We start from the raw sequence: 20317 nt of genomic DNA on the forward strand, positions 1-20317 counted from the left end.
AATGTCCTGACACAAATCCTCATTTTAGTAGGTTTGCATTTTCTTTTCATTAAGAGATCCCTCTGTGAGATCACAGTTTGTCTGTTATGCTGAAATACCCTTCCATTGGCCCTCACTTTACTTATGGCTACCTACAATATTGCAGAGCTTTGAAAATGTACTAATTTTGTTGAGAGCTGTTTATGCCTGTATCTTAGCTGTTTGTGGTACCTGGTGCTGATCAGCACCAAGATACCTCAGGGTGAACATGCATTCTAGACATAAGTAAATACATCATAAATACCCTATTACATCCACCTGTGCCAACATGCTAGTACATCTACCCCAATGTATACCGTTGTACCTCTTACCTTTGCCATGTATCAAACCTATACCTAAGTACCTTTACCCTAGTACGGCTATCCCTATTGATACCAAGCACCTTCACTCTTACATAGTCCCTACCCCCTCAATTTTTATATCATCCTCTCCATACCCTGTCTAGACACTCTAATCTACCAATTCCCTAGTAACTCTACCCATGCCTATACCATAGTACCTCTGCCCTTTCCTATACCTGAATAACTTCTTCTCATGTGTTTTCATTTGATATTTTGCAGTACCTGTGTCTCCTCTCCTTTTTTCATTCCCCAAAATATTTTGGGAAAATGGCTTTCCTCATTTTTGAAACTTAACCCAAAAAGAGTTCCACCAGCCTAGAATTGCCAGAATGGTATTCTACATTTAGTTTTTTCTCTGAGAACGCCCCCCCCCCCAATAATTCAAAGGCATCACAATCCTGTGTGAACTAATTTCTACTCTGGGAACGAATCCAGTGGCACATAAAAGTGTCGCCCCTGCCCACTGACATCAGTTACTGTCTTTCCATGCCTTCGGACGAGGAACCAGAGCTCACTCCCCAGAAAATGACCTTGTCTCCGAGAATCACTTTCTTTTAAAAAATGTTTTTCCACAGTGCATGAGAACTGTCCACACCAAAGACGACAGGTTTTAAACCTTGTAGGGCCTGTCGCAGGTAGATGTCAGTCTCAGAACCCACAAGGTAAGGCTGTGGTTTCTAGGGCCTCTGCACAACTCCAAGTCATGCGGGGGCTGTACCCGGATGAACCCCAAATCTATCCAGGACACCAAAGTCATACTCTTCATTATTGCAGATAGTCGGAAGGAGCATAAGAACCTATCTAGGTCTTGATTATTGTTTTTTGTCCTCACTATGATTTACTGGGTTTAAAATCTTTGTATATCCAAGAGTGACATCGGATCATGCACCAGTGGTAGTTGAAATTCGAGCACTTGGGCTTTGTGCAGTCCCTAGAGCATTTACTTTGGATAGAAAGCACTTGCTGGATGATATTTTTATTCAGCATATGAAGGCCTGGATAAAGGAGTTTTTTCAGATTAATCGGCACTCTGAGTCCTGGGGAATTATTTGGGATACATTCAAAGCCGGGTTTAGAGGGGAAACTCAGAGCTACGGGTTTTATAAGCAAAAATTAGCCAAGCAGGCAATGCAGGTATTATATAATGAACTTAAGACTGCTGAAGAGGAATTGGCTAATGGGCTGGCTGTAGGACATAATACTACAGCATTACAGAATAATCTAGCTAGATGTGAGGCCAAAATAAATCTAGAATGGAGCAAAGAAATTGCTATAAAATATCAAATCTATAAAAATGAATATTGGGAGGCCACAGGACGATGCTTGCCCATAAATTACGTATAAAGAAGGCCGAAAAAATAATAACTGGGATTAAAATTGGGGCTGGGGCCATGGTGTTTGAGCCCGAGTTAATTGTTAAAGTTTTCTTAGATTTTTATACAGAGCTGTATACAGGACAGGACATGGGGTGCTCCTTGATGGATTTTGGACTTCTAGCCTCATTGTGGGGCCAGTTGGATCAGGTGGATGTCGAGATGCTTGATGAGCCTATCACGCTGGGGGAATTAGAACAGGCTATTAGCTATCTTGTGGTAGGGAAAGCTGCAGGGCCGGATAAATTGCAGCTGGAAATTTTTAAGACATTCTTCCAAGACATTACATCTGATATGCTTAAGGTGTTTCAAATGGCACAGAAAGGGGAGATACCGCGATCTTGGGCTGGGGCCAATATCTGTATTTTTAAGAAGAAGGGAAAGCGTCTGAGGTACCTTGGTCTTACAGTCCAATTTCTCTTCTCAACTCTGATGGTAAAATTTATGTGAAAATTTTGGCCACATGACTGGCAAAAGTTATAACACCTTTAGTATTCTTAAAACAGCACAACTTTATACCAGGAAGGGTGACGGCAGACCATGTGAGTAGAGTAGTGACATAGTACAGGTAGAAGCTAGAGAATTAGGGCTGATTTTACTTGATGCTGAAAAAGCATTCGATCGTGTGTCCTGGACCTTTTTATGGAGGGGTTTACAAAAATGGGGTTTGGGCAGGGATACATTCACGCTTTACAGGCCTTATACCACCTCCCAACAGTGAAAATATGCTCTATGGGACTATCCCGATTTATCGAGGTACACAACAAGGGTGTCGGTGTTCACCCCATTAATTTGCGTTGTACATTAATCCCTTCATTATTATGTTAGAACGGAGTAAAAAGATTATACCTTTTATTGTACGACAAGAGCAGTTTTGTGTAATGGCATACGACGATGATATCGCAATCGTTGCCTTTAATCCTTACCTTGCAGTACCTGAAATATAATTTTTAGCGCAGAAATTCGGCACAGAATATTTGATATAAATTAAATACAGGCAAAACCCAAATTTTATGTACGAGTCAAGTAATGGATAATGACTCTAGGGTGGTTAGGGAAGCCACATATTTGGGCATTAAGATACGTACGTCATGTTAAAGAGATTGTAGAGGTCAACTGGGGTGATATGCTGGGAGTAAAATGGTCACTTGAAAGGTGGGAGGATTTACACTTGCCATTAGTTGGCAGAGATAATGTTTTGAAGATGAATGTTTTGCCCCGGGTTATGTATTTGTTTAGGGCAGTGACTCTGGAGGTACCAAGCAAACAAATCCAGTGCTTACAATCACTCTGCGCCAGATATATGTGGGTTCCAGGGAAACCCCAAAGAGCTGTACGATATATATGACATTCTCTCTGGGGAAAGAGGAGGGTGGTCTGTACCTGACTTTGCATTTCATTATTATGATGGTATTTTGGTTAAAGCACGTATTTTGTTGACCGGGGAAGAGATTAGCAATGTGGCTGAAGCCCCCTCAATCTACTAGATGATTTTGGGTCCGGAGGTGAAGCATTTTCCGTTCAAAAGACTGGATGGCAGCTATTTTAAAAGAACCAGTTTTAAGGTTCTAAATGCCGTCTTTAAAGTCTGGAACATAGAAGAAGTTTTAAGATTCCTGTGCTTTCTGTTTATACTCCTACTGATGCCACTGGGCTGCTACCTCTGGTTTTCTGGTATCATGTGGCCGCAACTTGATGAGAGAAGGACATTATTCGACTTGCCACTATGTATCAGGTGGATGGGAGTTTATATTCATTTTTAGAGTTGGCGGAGAAATATAATTTATCTCTAACCCAATTTTTTGAAGTTTTTGCAAGTAAGGGATTTTTTGGGAAAACACCCAATTTCCACTATAACTTTTGACATTTTGGAAATCATTAGATGACAGGGGAATAGCAGGCTAATATATAAAGTATTCATAGAGGGAAAAATAGATGATTTGGCATATTTTGCGCAGCGTTTAACTGGTTAATAGTGTCCTTTTGGTTACAGCAGGCTGCTCCTTCCTTCGAAATGTGGCGTGCCAAGTTGTTAAATGTTTTTAATATGGAATACAGTCTATATGTGGTTAAAGGATATAAAAAAAGGAAATTGGGGCTACAGGTTTGGGGGCCCAGAGAGATTATATGGCAGGATAATGAGGTTTTGGCCAAATGTAATGTGTTATGTCTACAAGCTGTTTGGATGTAATGGTATATCATGTAGGACCATGTTTTTTTCTTTGTGTTGGTTTGCCATAATTAATGATGGATGCTTTACGTATTTTTTAAAAAAAAGAGTACCTATCTAGGTCGAAGTTGAGGACTGGTTCCCACAAAAGACCTTGTGGCACACTCTAAATTTTCTGGTAAGTCCAGGTGTAAGAAAAAGCATAAGACAACAAATCAGGATTTGCCCCTGGTCTGCCCCTCTCAACCAGAGAAGTCAAGGTACCCTTCGGTCTATGTCTCCTACTGAGGAGCGGATTCCCCAGCATGCCTTGATGCACCCAGAGTTTCCAGGTCCGTCAGTGATACCGCAACAGATAGAGACTTTCAAGTGGCCATGTTGTGGATTATCATCAACCTTCTGGCTCCCTCTAGTGTGCCTTTTGGCCCCAAGGCCCCTCGGAGGCCTCAATCTAGATTATCATATGCAGATCCATCCTCCATGTCAAATTTGCTTCTTAAACCTCTGGTAGAGTTCACGCTGATTCTGGGGCTGATGCCCAACCTAATGCATTGACTCATGCTGTTTCCTACTATGCCGATCCTGGAGAAGGGTCTGAATATTTTGTCTGAATCAGATATAACCTCAACAGTGGTCACATATGCCTCAAGCTTTGGCGCAGCCATACCAGTCACATTCTGACTCTGATAGAATGCTGCTATTGCTCAGGAGTCTGCCACATATTCTTCAGAACCTCATTCCTCAGACTCTGAACATAGCCAGCAGGGTCAAGGTGATGACAATAGAGATGACTGGGATGATGCATCATTTACTATGATGCTAACATTTAAATGGACAATTGGATTGAGTTCCACTTCCCAGCCCTTTCACAGAACAATCAGCCCCTTTTCAGGAGCTCCAACACTCTATTGCTCATCCCTCTGAAAACTCGCAAGCAAAACACCGCAGCCAAATCTTTTGCTGGTAACGCCCCAAAAATCTGGAACGTTATCCCCCCCACATCAGAACGATCCCCTCATTCCCTAAATTCAAGAACCTGCTCAAAGTCCTCTTCCTAGACCGCTCTCTAGCGAAACGATAAGATCCAAGGATGTTCCTCTCACGGTTCTCCATCTTCCTGTGGACGTTGACGTGGACCCAGAAAACCTCTTGGTCTCCCGACCGGGTTAAGCTTAGAATCTGATTAGACACTCGTCCAGAAGGAGCGACACCCTACCCGCTCCATGCTCGCCCGCTCTCGTATCGGAGCTATAAGCGGCTTGATACTCCATGGACTATCGTAATATCTGTACTGCATAACTGCACTTAACTATACATGTTATAAAGCTCTCTGATACCCTCGGGTCCAGCTAGCGCTAAATAAAACTCCTAAAATAAAAAAAATAAAAAAAATTGGTGTGCTGCTGAAGTGTTAGAACGGCAACTGCTTCCATTGAAGTTAAGACCCATATGCTGAAGGAAGTCCTACAACCTGTTAAGCTTTCACAGACTTCATTCTTCCATTTAATGAACCCCCGACAGTCACACTAATGGAAACTTGGGCCAAACCTTGTACTTGCCTGCCAGTAAATGCTGGTAAATAGGTGGGAGCTAGAAGCCAGACCTGCCCCAAGGGATCTGGCTTTCCTCATGCAACACCCTATACTGGAAAGTTTGGAGATCGAGGATGTTTAGACTGAACCCTAACTCTTTCCCTTCAATGCCTATGATACAATATTAAAATGTATGAAGGCATCTGGGAAAATAATGTTTTCTTTTAGCAGTCTCACCCTTCATTCTCCGAATACCAGCTGCGTCTTATGGTCATATATCCATCTTGTGGGATATTGTTAGCGAGATCTACATCAGAGAGGCTTTTTCCATTTTGAGGCAGGAATTCTAGGCTGTTTTGGACAAAGGAGCCATCAAAAGGGTCTCAGCATTGGAAATAGTGGTTGGATGCTACTCCCGTTATTTCCTGGTAAGGATAAAGGATGGAGGCAATTGCCCTATGTTAACTCTTCGCCCTCTAATTTTCTTCATGAAAAAGGACAAATACAAGATGCTCATGTTGTACCACATTATATCTGCCCTGGTCTGACAGACTGAATAGTATCTCTGGACTTGCAGGACACCCATTTTTTCATTCCTGTCCAGTTGGCACACAGACTTTATCTGCATTTCAGGGTGGTCCAGGAGCATTTTCAGTTTTTCGTGCCCCCTTCATCCTTACTAGCCCCCCTTGGTTGTTCACGAAACCGATACTGATATTTGCAGCACATCTTCATGGTTTGTGACACCAGTCTTACCCTACCTTATAGATTGGCAGTTCAAGGCTCACCACAGTCAGTCGTAGACCATGGCCAACCTTCTAACATCTGTGAGGTTTTTAATAAACGTGCCAAAGTCACACCTGGCTCCTTTGCAGAGGCTTGCTATTAATTGAGCCATCTTGGATACGGAGCAGCTTCGATCCCTACCTTCAGTTAAATGGGCCACAGGACATTTGGACTGTTGTTGCAATGTTTTAACCTTGGCCTAAGTCTCAGTGAGAGTGGCTTTTTGCCTCCTATATCCTGCATGTTTTCTATACCAAATGGCACATGCTAGCTCTGCTGCAGGATCTGGAGCAAATGTACCACTTTTATTCCATCTAGGTTTTAGAAGAGACTACAAAAGACATACAGCAATGGCTGGTTGACAGCAATTGGACTGGTGGCAGACCCCTTTCCTTACCCTACCCAGACCTGACAGGGAAGGTCTTCTTTGAGAGGTGGAGATCCGAGGGCTTTGGTGTCTGTTGAAGACCTGTCCCTGCATCAGTCTTCTGGAGTTGTAGGCCCTTTGCTTGGTGTTGAAGGCCTTCCTACCAATAAAAAAAGAGAAGGTTCACATCATTATGGACAACACTGCTGCCCTGTAGTATTGCAACATGGAGGGTGGAGTGGGGTCCTAGGCCCTGTGCCAGGTGGCCCTGCCACTCTGGAAGTAGCTGAGTTGGCACAGCATCTTCCTGATCGTGAGCCACCTGGCAGGATCTTTAACTCCTTGAATGCTGGGGCTATTCCCCTGCTGTGCTGGGAGACGGGGGGCACGCACAGCACCCCCATGCTCATGACGACCTCAGCTCGTCATGAGCCACGGTACTCCGGTGCTCATGACGAGCTGAGCTTGTCACGACCACACCCGTTTAATGGAACGCTCAGCACAGCAGGAGAATTAGCCCCGCGTGCGAGCGTTCCACGGGCCATGATGAGCTCAGCTCATCATGAGCACCGGAGCACCATGGCTCATGACGAGCTGAGCTCGTCTTGAGCATGGGAGGGGTTAAACTCAGGATGGTCAAATTCAGATGTCGACATATTTTTTATCATGATTGGTAACTATACTCAGAGTTGGCACACAATTATTTTCCAGTAAGGGACAGAACCTCTGGGCATGAGCATCTGTCCTCTGATCAGGCAGGAAGATCTTCTTTTACAGCAGCAGGGCAATGCCCTGCACCCAGGCATGTACAACCTACACCTGCATGCATGCATGGAGATTGTACAACAACAGTTGACTGTTTTTGATCTCCCTCCCAAAGTATTGGATATCCTTCTAGTGACCAGGCAAAGATCTAAGAAAACTATTTGCAATGTGAGAACTTTGTGACCTTGTGTACACCTCTCATGTTTTAGTGCTTTTATCCTGGAGTGTAAAATGTGTTAGCCCTCAATGGAAATTAGGAGGAGATTTTCTAATCTAGTGTGTTGAATTGTAGTTGTCATGGTTCATTCATATATTATTGTGAGCTTAACTTTAGATACAACTATGCATAATCTAGTACAACCCTTTTGCTATTTGCTTGACACTGAGTTACAAATACATATCTCAAAAACAGATTTTCGTACTAAAAGCTTTAAGGAAGCAAAAACTACAAAGGCAACAGGGAAGAAAGCATTTCAACATATGTATTGGAAGCACAATTGAAGCAAAAGTTATGGCAATCAGGTACAATGAGAATGTTAAAAAGGTAAAGTGGGTTATGCAGTAAACCAAAAATGGGGAAACAGGCGCTGTGCTGTGGATTGAACTCTAGATGTTAATGTTTGTTTTAGGGACCATGGCACCCTTGTCTTGCCACAGAGGTATCACACCAACAGCTTCCTATCTAAAGTGGAGGCTGGCACCTGCAAGGTGACCACAACATTGTTTAACTTAATTATCATTCCGCTCGGGTTACAAATATGGCCAATAAATATTGACCTCCTCCTCATTGGTTGTGTACCAGGCTAGTATTATCACATGTACATTAGCTTTCCTTTTGGTTGAACATTTTTTGCAGCATCACATGACTGTTATCAGGATTAACCTGAAACCCATGAAGTTGCCATAGTTATGAAGAAATATAGGGCCCGATGTAGGTCGGTCGGTAACGGCCGAAAATCAGTATTTTCGACCGTTACCGATCGGTAAATAGGTGATAGGCATGTAGGGGGCATTATTTTACCGAATCGGTAAAATTACCGAATCGGTAATTTTACCGATTCAGTAAAATAAAAAATCGGTAAATTTTCCGAATCGGAGCCACCCATATGTAGGTGGGACTCTTCAGAGTCCCAGGAGCCTTACCGAATCGGTATTTTACCATCAAATCCAATTTGATGGTAAAATACCGATTCCGGTGTGCATGCACACCTATGCCATGTGACAGGCAGACCTGCCCTTAGGGCATGTATGCCTGCCACATGGCACCCGAGCCTGTTTTGGGGGTGCCAGAGGGTGTCAAAGTGACACCCCTTGCACCCTTGTGAGAATCGGTAAATACCGAATCGGTAATGCCCATTCATTCCTATGGGCTTCGATTCGGTATTCCAGCACATCTGGAATACCTACATGTCGACCTCATAGATTTACCGATTTTTAATTACCGAATCGGTAAAATTTGGTAATTTAAAATCGGTAAATCTATTTCACCTACATCTGTCCCATAATGACCTAAGGCCCGATTCACAAAGGTAAAGTGAGACGAAAGTTCGACTTTCGGTATTCACAAAGGGCATGCACGAGCAGAAAATTCTCTGTGTGAATATTGAAAGTCATGAAGTTAGAATTTAGTCTCACTTTACCTTTGTGAATCGGGCCCCTAGCTTTTAGAGAAAAAAATACAGAATTTCTCTCTAAAAAAATGAGAAAATCGACTCACATTGTATACAAATGATCAAATCACAGTGTCTTATTCGTCAGCACATATGTTCAGCAGCCAACAGTCAATGTCCTGCTTTGTTGGTATACTGTCTACAATCAGCTCGAAAAAAATTGGTTTCAGCTTTGCTGCCATTTTATACCAGATATAGGCAGTGTGCAAAAAGTGCACTGGAATCGTACTGGTTTTGACTTTAGATACTGGGTGCAGCTCTTCAAGAATACCCTGTCGTGTAGGGTGTGAACCGAAACGCATGTTCCAAGAAATGTTTATTTGTGAAGACAGCTTGTAGAGGAGTTGGGAACCCCCACAACACATCCTTATTCTGTAACTTTCCACAAGCAGCACTTTTCCTGAGAATGGAATCTTGTAGATTTGACATGACCTGCTCAGACTTTAAGGAGGGAAATAACACGTAGTAGGCAGTCTGTCGTCTTACGTCTTGACAATGAAGTTAACACAGACCTTCTCTGGTGATTCAGCTCAGTTCAATGCATTAGATGTTAGCTGCTACTTAAATGTACACTTGAAACAGAATCATGATTTTTCCTGGCATTCATGCTGTTTAGAAGACGGGCAAGCATACCAAACAGAATGGTATAAAACAAGTGGATTTGAAAAGGTTAATATACTTTAAGTAAGGTAGGGTGTGACATAAGCTGCTAAAATGTTTCTGAATACAGAATACGCTCTACTGGAAGGCTAGAGTTAAGCCAGGTTTGGGTTGCAAAGACAATGAAATTGTCCAGATGGGCCTATTTTGCCTTTGAAAGTTATGTTCGCTTGAGAGATAGGGCAGCATGCAAAACATGGGTTGGGGCTGATGTGGTTCCAAGAAGGAATGCAGAGGTTGAAATAACCATGAATCTTGTGCGGTCTATAAGATGCTTCTCCATCTAATAAGAGGTAAGAAAGCTCAGAAAATGGAGCATAAAGTGGGCTTTGGAATTGCACCATATGCAGAGCCACCTCTCTTCCATAAAAGAGTCCTCAACATTTTTGTTAGTAGATGGTTAGTTTGTTATTACAAATTCATCCCAATGTTTTAAGAGCCATCCCTCCCTCGAGGAGGTCTTGGCTGCTTTTTATTTTTGAGCGACAACCATTCTTGTTGCCCTAAGCGTTGTTTCAATCAACAATAGAAGTGTCATTGACCTCTCACAGTTAGTAGCGGTCTTTGAAATCAGCATACATTTGTCCCTCTCTAAACTCTCCATTACATCCTTCAGTCTTCAGATTTAAGTTTCCAGTCAGTTTGTCCTTTTTGTAGAGAATGTCTGGAGCAATGACTAGATGGGCAAGTACTTGGGGGCAGATTTTTGTCGGACTTGCGCCACGTTTACGCCGCCGTTGCGTCACGCAACGGCGCGGAAACGTGGCGCATCCCTGCGACCTATTTACAACGTGACGCATCTAGGCAGATGCGTCACGTTGTAAAGCCCTGCGCCACATGAAACCTGCGTCAGGTTTCATGTGGGCATTCTGTCGCAGGGTGGGCGTTCCCTCGTAGGAAAGCCCCGTAAAACTGACGCAGTGAAATCTACAAGATTTCACTGAGTCAGTTTTACGACGCTGCTGGGTCAAATCCTTACGCCTGCTTGAAGCAGGCGTAAGGAGTGACGCACCACGTTATGTATGGGTGGCCTCTGTACATTGCAGGAGTTGCGTCTCCAGCAATGCGCCGCCCGTACACCACAAGATGCGTCACGCATCTGCCCTTCCTTGCACCATGGTGCGCCGCATGGTAAATGCGGCGCATCTGTGGTGCCGCAAGGAGGGAATTGCGTGACGCATCAGTTCTGGCGCATCCCTGCTGATCTGCAGAGATGCCCCAGAACTCATAAATCTGCCCCAAAGTCTGGCTGCTCAGAGGACTAATACAGCAACTGCAGACATCTGTGTTTGACCTCTTAGCCATAGGCACCATTGATTTGGGTAACTATAAACGTATTATTTCAGAATCAAGATGAACTACAGGGTTAACATGCACTTTACAAAAGCACGTTCCGTTGATTGGATGTATGGGTCTCTGTGCTATGTCTAAGTGTCACTTGTGGAGAATGTTAAAGTCTTTAGCTGTTTTCCTACATGGAAATGTGGTCATAACCTTTCTGCTACAGCTTCTGTAGTAATGTTTTCCATTATTATTTAGAATTGAAAATCCTCACTGGGGTTTTAGCAATCAAACAGTCTATTAGTAAGGCACCTTCTTGATATTGAGGTGTCCCAGATTTTCATGAACTCAAAAGGTGATGGGAGTATTGATTGCAAATGATGTGACGCACTAGCAGTCACTCGAGGTAGCATTGCATCCTATTGTTTTTCACCCACTGTATCACTCTAGATAGAGACCAGCTTTATGCAAATCATTACCAACCATGTTCCTCATGGAACTGTCCATCCAGAACTGCACAGAAGAGGCCTCTCTAGAAGAGAAAGCAAGCAACTGCAAGTTTCAGTCTTATAGACCTTGATGGAATCAATTTCTTGGAACTTGAAAAGCGGTCCCAATAGGAATCTCAATATAGAGCATTAGGTTAAATGGGGGTTGTTAGCTACTTTATTCCTTCACAGCTCCCATGCCACTGACACTCAGGATTGTTGCTTTTGTGCTGTTGGTTTACATCATTTTGGAGCTCAGAGAAGATCCTGATTTCTTTTTTAAAAAAACAATTGCTTACTTAAATAAGTCAATTACCAGTCAGATTTCTCCTTTGGGTGCTCAACAATAACCAAGAGTTTCGCAGCCTTATAATACATGTGAAACTCAGGGCAACAATGCCCATCTATGCTGGGTATGGTTCATAGCCTCATTTCTATATTTGCTGTCCTGCTTTAACACAAAACCACACAAATTCCAATTTGAAGTATTTAGGGATGGAGTCAGGAGGAGGTACTTGGAGCAAGGTGAAAAGAAACTATGGCCCAGGGTAACAACTTCATGGTCAGGCCAGACTTTAATATTTTTAGCAGGCATCCAAAGTTTAACCCTTTCGCTGCGGCGGCTATTCCGCCGCAGCGCTAAGTGGGCGGGGCGGCCGCTCGGCGGCGTCATGCTGGTGACAGAACCGCTCCGTCACCAGCCGTGGTTGAGCTGTGCTGGTGACGGAGCGGTTCCGTCATGACCCGCCCCGCTCATTAAAACTGCCGCGCAGGCGCGGCGGCCGGGCCATGACGGAACCGCTCCGTCATCAGCACAGCCCAACCGTAGCTGATGACGGAGCGGTTCCGTCATCAGCAGGGGAGGGGTTAAAGTTCTAAGGCCAAACATTTATACCACAGTTCACTTGTGCCATCAGGATAGAGGTTTAACCATTACCATAACAGGACACCAGAGAAGCTCCAGAATCATGTATGTATGCTGCTCCACATCAGAGTACTTGGCTTTGCTGACCCAGTGAATCTCATTTTATCAAGGGAGACCACATTTGTTCTTGCCAGGCTATGACATGACCAGTGGCTGATGTTCTGTTTAATGTTTATAGGACATTTTACCAACTCCGCTGATGAAGAGACTGCCTACTAACCAACTCTACCACACCTTCTGGACTCTTCATTTCTCATGAATGCAAAATGAGTGTCAACATGTTACATGTACCTGAGGGATGGGGGTACAACCTGTCAACAGATGTAGACCCCCTTTGCTCTACTTGTCACTGCTACTTCATATTTCCCACCCTCTGAAAAGGCCAGTCTAGTTTTGGGTATCGTATATCTGGGCTGGGTCTTCAAAAGCTACAATGAAGCAGTGAAGAGGCTTTTAAGTCACCTGCACTGGTTAGATTGAGCACTGGCAGTCCAGCATTTGGCCTACAGGATGGAGCTGTGCAAAAGAAGTCCAAAAATAGTACCCCATGTTCACACATTTAACAAAGGAGATATATTCTGTGCACCCCATATGCTATGTCCTGCTTAGCAGAAGAGCTGCAGCTCCAAATTAGCCTGACATTTGTCTGACAATAAAATGGAGGGAGCCTAGTATCCCTGAAAGTGTTATTGGATGTCCGCAACGTATGTCGCTGCAAGTAATTGGTTGGCCTGGACCCAACCTCCACAGATTCGGTATAAAAGTTGGCTCCTGTGATGAGCATGGCAGTTAAGCTTTAACGTTTTGGGAGCACTGAGCACCAGCACAAAAAAAGTCGATTTAGGGTAAGATTTCATGCTGCCAACTTCCTGTCACAGACAGGATGGTAAATAATTGGCTAGAACTCATTTCATTCTATGGATTATCTGATTTGAGACTTTCAGTGGACCCTGTGTAAAGATTGGAGGGTTCACGCTGTTTCCCAGCCTACTCGACATGAACAGTATCATGTCCATGTTCCCCCTCTGGAGGCATGACCACACAGGACGAGTAGCCTCAGCCATTGCAACTTTAGACTAAAAAGCGATAACCCTGGTCACTTCTTATATAAACTTCGTTGACTTTATTACTGAGGCCCATAGGAGGGAAATACACCATCCAGGAAATACTCCCCTTCAAAGATTTGGAAGTGTCTGTTATTGTTTTGGGTAGTGGGTTGTTATAAGATTGTATGTGGCGCTTCACTCATTGATGTCCATTGGCCTGCCTACGACTGGGATCACATCCGACTGGCACTGTGCAGCCCCTCACAATACCAAACATGGTCAGTCACATTGCACCATGACTGGCACTAGGTTGCTCACCCACCAGCCAAATGCTAAAACATAATTCTGATTGTCCTTAGTGCCAGATAAATACCATACCTGCCTACAGAGCTGAACATGTGAGTGTTGTCACTCTAGTTTGAATGGCATCGGGATCGAAATGATTGTGCATAGTTTATTTCTCTGAATTTAGTAGAAATTGCAGAAAATGCTGCTTGTATGCCATTGCATTTTGAGCTTATTTTATTTAAAGTATTTGACAAAGAAATAGCACTTTACATTTCACTTCCTGCAAGTCTTAACATTATGTGAGTTTCTAAACATGCATTACTTTTTTACAAATAAGGCTTGGCAGCTCGGTATCAGGAGCCCATGAGAGTCAAGCCTAAAATGGAGGAACTTCAATGAACTGTGATGTGGATCCAAAGATAATGGACAATACCGGTCACACGGATTGCTCAGTATGTCTGAGTCCACCTGCTCCTTCGAAACTGGACTGAAAGTCAATCGTGGTCTTCAGGAACTACAATGGTTATGTTTGCATCTGCAAACTAAACCCCCTGCCATCTTTGTTTTCTCTTTTTTCAGTATGAGCTGGAAACATGACTTAGGGAAGTTCATTTTGAGCCTTTTGCGAGTCTATATCTCCTTTGTTCCCCCATCGCTGCCCCTAAGCAGTCCCACAGGTGTGTTAGAGGCAGACATCATCAATGAATCACTATCTTGAAAAACTACATATCATATTGAATTTCCTTGAGAACCCCCCCCCCCCACCACCACTTTGGCCTAAGTGAATAACCATAGACCCTTCTCTGGTATGACCGAAAAAGGTAAGCAGGCCAACCCTCCCTCCTTCTGTCCCCTCATCTGCTAGCAGCAGCATCATGAGCCTCCTGATACTCGTTCGACATGCCCTTGTGATATGGAGATAACTGGGAAGCAGGTTCAATAACAAAGAGCTCCTCACTTCCAAGGGGCCTCTAAAGGTCCAAAGACTTCGAGGTGGCCTCTCCGCATCTGTAACACACCAGAAAACGCCAAGAAAAGACAGCAGCCCAATGTTGGTGGAAGGCATAGCCTTCTTTTTATTGGAAGTGAAGACAACTCCTTTCACAAAATTAGCATGACCACGAGGTATCACAAAGGGTGAGATCTTGGCAGTCTGCCAATGTCCATGTCAGAATAGGGATGGACTGCAGCAAGGTTGGAGATTGGGGAGGGGTTGCTGCAGTGGACAAGGCTGTCAGCCTGTTAGACCCTCCTCTTTTTCCTTTCAGAACTATCTGGCAGGGCTAAAACATAAAGAGGATATTTTACCCTCAAGCCCCACCCCTGTCCCCCATAGCCCCACACCCCCAAGAGTAGTCTCAAATTGCATGCCCATAAGCAGGTCTTTGCAGAAAATAACTGGGACTGGTGTGCGATTCAGGTCTGAACATGGACACAGAGGTATGGTAAATAGTGAATGGTGTCAACAAAGAGAGGTACGCAGTTCCCTAAATAGGATGTACTCAAGGAGTGAAGCTGAAGCAGCCAGGTATAGACATAGGAAAGAAAAACAGAAAAGGGAGATGGGAATCCTCCCTTTCGGGACTAAAACCCTCACACACCCAGCAAGCTAGGTGTCATGCTTCATCATCTGGGTTTTGCTCCTTGTCAAACTGGCGGTGCAATGTCTGATGGGCACCCAGATGGGGCTCTTTATCGGAGATCTTTTGTCCCTGCCAGTTGGTGCATGTGGGTATGAGGGCCTGGTGGGAAGTGTGTAGATGTGCAAAAGTGGTGGTGGTGATTGTTAAAAAAGGTTAGGCAGTCCACAAAGTGTTTTACTGGTGTGGCTATCTACCTCAGTAAAAACAGTGGAGAGAGAAAACTTCCTGGTACTAGGATCCAGGGAAGTATACTCTACCAGGTGGTCGATTGGTGATTGGTCAACATGTTTACAGCAATTGTTCTGAAGGATACAGCGCACTTCATCAGGACCTAAGAAACTATAAAAACTATCTACACGATGTGGAAGGACAGAAGATTACCTACTCCACAGGGAGTTCAGAGGTAGGCTGAGGGTCCTACCACTTCTTAGTGGAACCTGGGGATGAAAAAGCAAAAGGTGGGTATAGCCGTGGAGAAATGGACTTGAAGTCAAGCCCATTAGTCATCAGTTCACTCAAGGGTACATATCTAGATAAAGGTTGAGGGATTCACCCATATCAAGTTACACGGTAAGTAAATACACAATTTAAAACATTTAAATACATGGCACAAAGAAATCAACAAGGGAGCAATCTAGAGGTTACAGTTACATGACTTAAAATTGGAGTAAACATAATTACTGCTCATCCTCACCCTAATGTGTGCCGTGAATGGTGCCTTCCATAATATTTACTGGTGGAAAGAAGCCCTACCATTTCTTCCCATTGTCTACTACAAGATAGTTGTCTATGCCTTGGGAAGGAATGTTCAAACTAAACTAAGTTAACACTCAAAGTGTAAGTTTGCCTCACTATCAGCTGAATCACCTGCAAACTGTTCAAAATGCAGAAGCCTAGACAATCTACAGGCATACAAAAAGAGCCAGCCTCCATATTGCCGACAATGCTAGATTGGCTGCTAGTCCAAAAGTGAGTTGAATTCTAGGGGGCATATTATCAAGGGCCGGTGTTAAAATTATCGCTGTTTTATCGGCAGGAAACTGCCGCTAAAACGGCGATAATGGGCTCGATAATACGCCCTTGTTAATTCCCATAGAAGCCCATGTTGACATCAGAACATGGGCTTCTATGGGAATTAACAAGGGCGTATTATCAAGCCCATTATCGCCGGTTTAGCGGCAGTTTCCTGCCGATAAAACAGCAATAATTTTAACACCGGTCCTTGATAATATGGCCCAAGGTTCTCTGCCTGTCATTCAGGTGCCTCCAGGGGTTCACCCTCAACCTGTCTCTGATCAATACAAGCCCTGTATACTCCTGGATGGACATTGCAGTTGGATACTGTAGGATTTCTGGTGGTTCCTAAAACATGATGTAAAACACAAGCAACGGGATGTTTGTTGTCCACACACCCAGGTTTTGAAACTTCTCCTCTGGAAACAAAAAATCTTTTTAGGTCAACTCAAATATAAAAAAGGCATACTAATGTTATTCTCAGAAGGAACATTGTTTTTTTTTTAAATCTACAGTGATGTATTGCTGGACATGGCAACATAGGCCCTGATCTGTGATTTAGTTCACTATAGGTTGGCACATATAAATTACATAACTTTAAAGAAGGCAGTGTCCTAATCACCATCACCTCAGCCAGTGTCACTACGTACAAGTACTAACCAACTGGAAGAGGTTAGCGCAAGAGCACCCCATTCTTCAGGATTCCAATCGATCAAGTGGACTCAATGCTGGAAAATGCCAGCTACGTATCAAGAAAGAGGATCTCTTCTCCAGCCCCCGACTGGATCAGGCCCATGGTTTTCTGGGTGTTATTTACTCTCTTTACTTAGTTGTTATTTACTCTATTTAATTGTTATTTACTATCTTTACTTGTTATTTACTCTATTTACTTTACTTGATCTCATCCAATCTGTTCTCCTATTAGCCTTGACCTTGAGATCCATGCTCATTTAATGAGATGGGGCGGCATACAACACTGGCCAGTCTTCCTCTTCCTTCTCTTGGGATAGTAGATGTGTGCTCTTCCATCAACATAGAGATAGTGGGTATCATTTAAAGGCACCATTAACAACCTTCAAAGACAATATTAATAATGTCCACCAGATCAGGGGCTGCTTTGCTATAATATTTATTTTTAAATGTATACTAAGACTGCCCTCCTTTCCTTTCCCAGATACCACCTCATGAATGAGCCTTTGCACCTCCCCATCTATAACTGGTCTCTCCAGTATGGCTTCCAGATCTGTGGTAAGGCCTTCTACCCTGAATAGCCTCACATAATCATTGATCTCACAAATGTATGCAAAAAATGTAGGTGTTGTAGATCCCCTAAAGTAATTGCTTAAGGTTTTAGCTATGTCCACCCAGGTCGGTGACCTCCTGCGGTATAATCAGAATTCCAAGACTGTCCAGTCCTGCTTTTGACTTTACCTTACAGCAAAATACTGTCAGATTTGTTTCTTTTTTAAGTATCTTTCTTAATATTAGTTGTCTCTATAGCTACTATAGCTACTGTGGTGATGTGGAGAGGATGACCTTCTCCATTTGCTTAAAGTTTTCACTCCAGCTCTCTGATAGTTCCCTACTCAATATCCTCTGGGAGATTGGTTGCATGCTTTTACTTGCCAACTCTAATATGAGAACCTTACAAAGTAGCCTTAAAACCATATGCATTCCATCGTGGGGAAACCCTCTCGGCTCTCCATATATCTAAGCTAGTGGCTAATGGTGACCAAAAATGCAATTCTGCACCCCCCTGCCTTCAGTTACAGGTCATTCCAAAACCATCTACATCTTGTCCGAGATCAAAGATAGTCCTAAAATGCACAAAGTCCTTTCATACCTATAAGTCTTTAACAACAGAGTGGAATTTAACAACAGAGTGGAATTTACCCATGTGCTCACTCACCACATAAAATATCCAGCATGCTCTCGAGGCTCTCAGTTTCCTTTGTCACCTGTTGCAGTCTCCTATCTCTGCAACACCCAGTCAGTGTAAAGCCTAATCCCTGGTCCTGTTAAAAATTATTTGCCGAGAGGCGTGGCTTGGACGGCAATGTGGCAGCTTGCCTGAATCCGAAGCTCTGCATCTCCCTGAGAGAAGCCGCAAAATATAACTCGTCACAAGATCCCGAAAGACCGAGAAAAACACCTAGACACACGTCGAAAGGTTCCGGACAGTGAACAAGCGAAGAATGCGCACCCATCAATGAGGCAAAGGTGAAGGAGGAGACCCGGTAACACCCCAATGCCAGAGTCTCTGCGAGACCAAGATGGCGATCTCCAGCTGAATCTGGAGGGCTCAAAGGACAGGGGGGGAGTTGGGAGGGAGGGGGTGGGAGGGGCACAGTGCGTATGTCTTGTCCTTCTATTTCGTCCAGTTCGTCTCGTTTGTCCAGTCTGTCTTGCACGTAAATACTATGAATCTGGACTATTCAAAACACACCACTACACTTTTCCCTTTCGCCTTCTACAGCCTGCTAATCAGATGCCCGCACAAACCCAAGTACACAGGGTGAAGGCCCATGGAGTTATTTACCATACTAGAGAGAGGTCCCATGCAACCCATACTGTGGGGCGGGGAGGAAACGACATGCACACACAGAATAACCCATGACACACAACAACCACCCCTCCCTGGTACCTAACCTCAAGATAGTCTCCCTAAACGTTAAGGGCCTCAACCACCCAGTCAAGAGGAAAAAGATCCTAGACTATTTAGCTAAAACCAAAGGTGATATCATACTGCTACAGGAAACCAAACTATCTCTAGAAGACGCGTACAGAGTCAAGGCAAAATGGATAGGGCAGGTTGCATGCTCACCAGTGACAGGGAAAAAAAAGGAGTCATCACACTCATAAACAAGAAATCCAGAATAACAATAATAGACTAACAGCATGACTGAGGGTAGGATACTAGTAACACAGCTGAAAAGAGAATGCGAGACACTCCAAGTAGTGAACCTATATGCCCCAAACACAGATGGCTCCTCATATTGGGAGGATGTTGCCAGAAGACTGGAAACGGGCCCCCCCATGCGACATGACAGTGTTGGCAGGGGACTTCAATCTAGCACTCAACCATACCCTAGACAGACAATCACAGGCGTACAGCCTCCTACGGCCTCTCACAACACTCTAAAAAACATTTGCAACAGGTTCAACCTCAGAGACCCCTGAAGGCTACAACACCCAGACACCAGAGACTACACGTTCTACTACAACCCACACAACTCCTACAGTAGGATTGACTATATATTAATGTCAGGATCCCATACCCACCTAATAGAACACACAGAGATAGCGGCTAGGACAATCTCGGACCATTCATGCATCAGTCTGCAATTGACGGGCCGGCATCACACCCACATGGAGGTATAATAACGCGGTTATCACCAACCAAGAAGACAAGGATAGGATAGAGCAAGCCATTAACAAATACATACAACACAATGATACGCCAAACATCGACCCATTAACATTGTGGGACGCTCTAAAAGCCACAGTCAGAGGCACCCTAATCGACATCATGGCTAAGCGTAACAAGGTAGCGAGAGCACAACTAGACCGACTAGAATTAGACATAAAAAAACTAGAGGGATCCCACAGCAGGATACAAGCAATGTAAACGCATTAACCGAACTGACAAAAAAGAAATATGAATATAACAGAATTCTGAGTGAAAAAGCGGGCCTGTGGATCGACAAATACAAACAGATCAACTTATACGAGGCAAACAAGGCAGGGAAATCCCTTGCGGCATACCTGAAATACAGACAGAGACAGCATACCCTACCTTCCATCACGGACGAAAACAACATCACACAGACGAAACACAAAGACATCCTGCACACGTTCTGTGAGTTTTACCAAAATCTCTACAGAAAGGACAACGCACTAGACCAGGTGGGTATCGCAGAGTTTTTAAA

The sequence above is a fragment of the Lissotriton vulgaris genome, chromosome 5, assembly GCF_964263255.1.
Source record: "Lissotriton vulgaris chromosome 5, aLisVul1.2, whole genome shotgun sequence".
NCBI classification, from domain to species: domain Eukaryota; kingdom Metazoa; phylum Chordata; class Amphibia; order Caudata; family Salamandridae; genus Lissotriton; species Lissotriton vulgaris.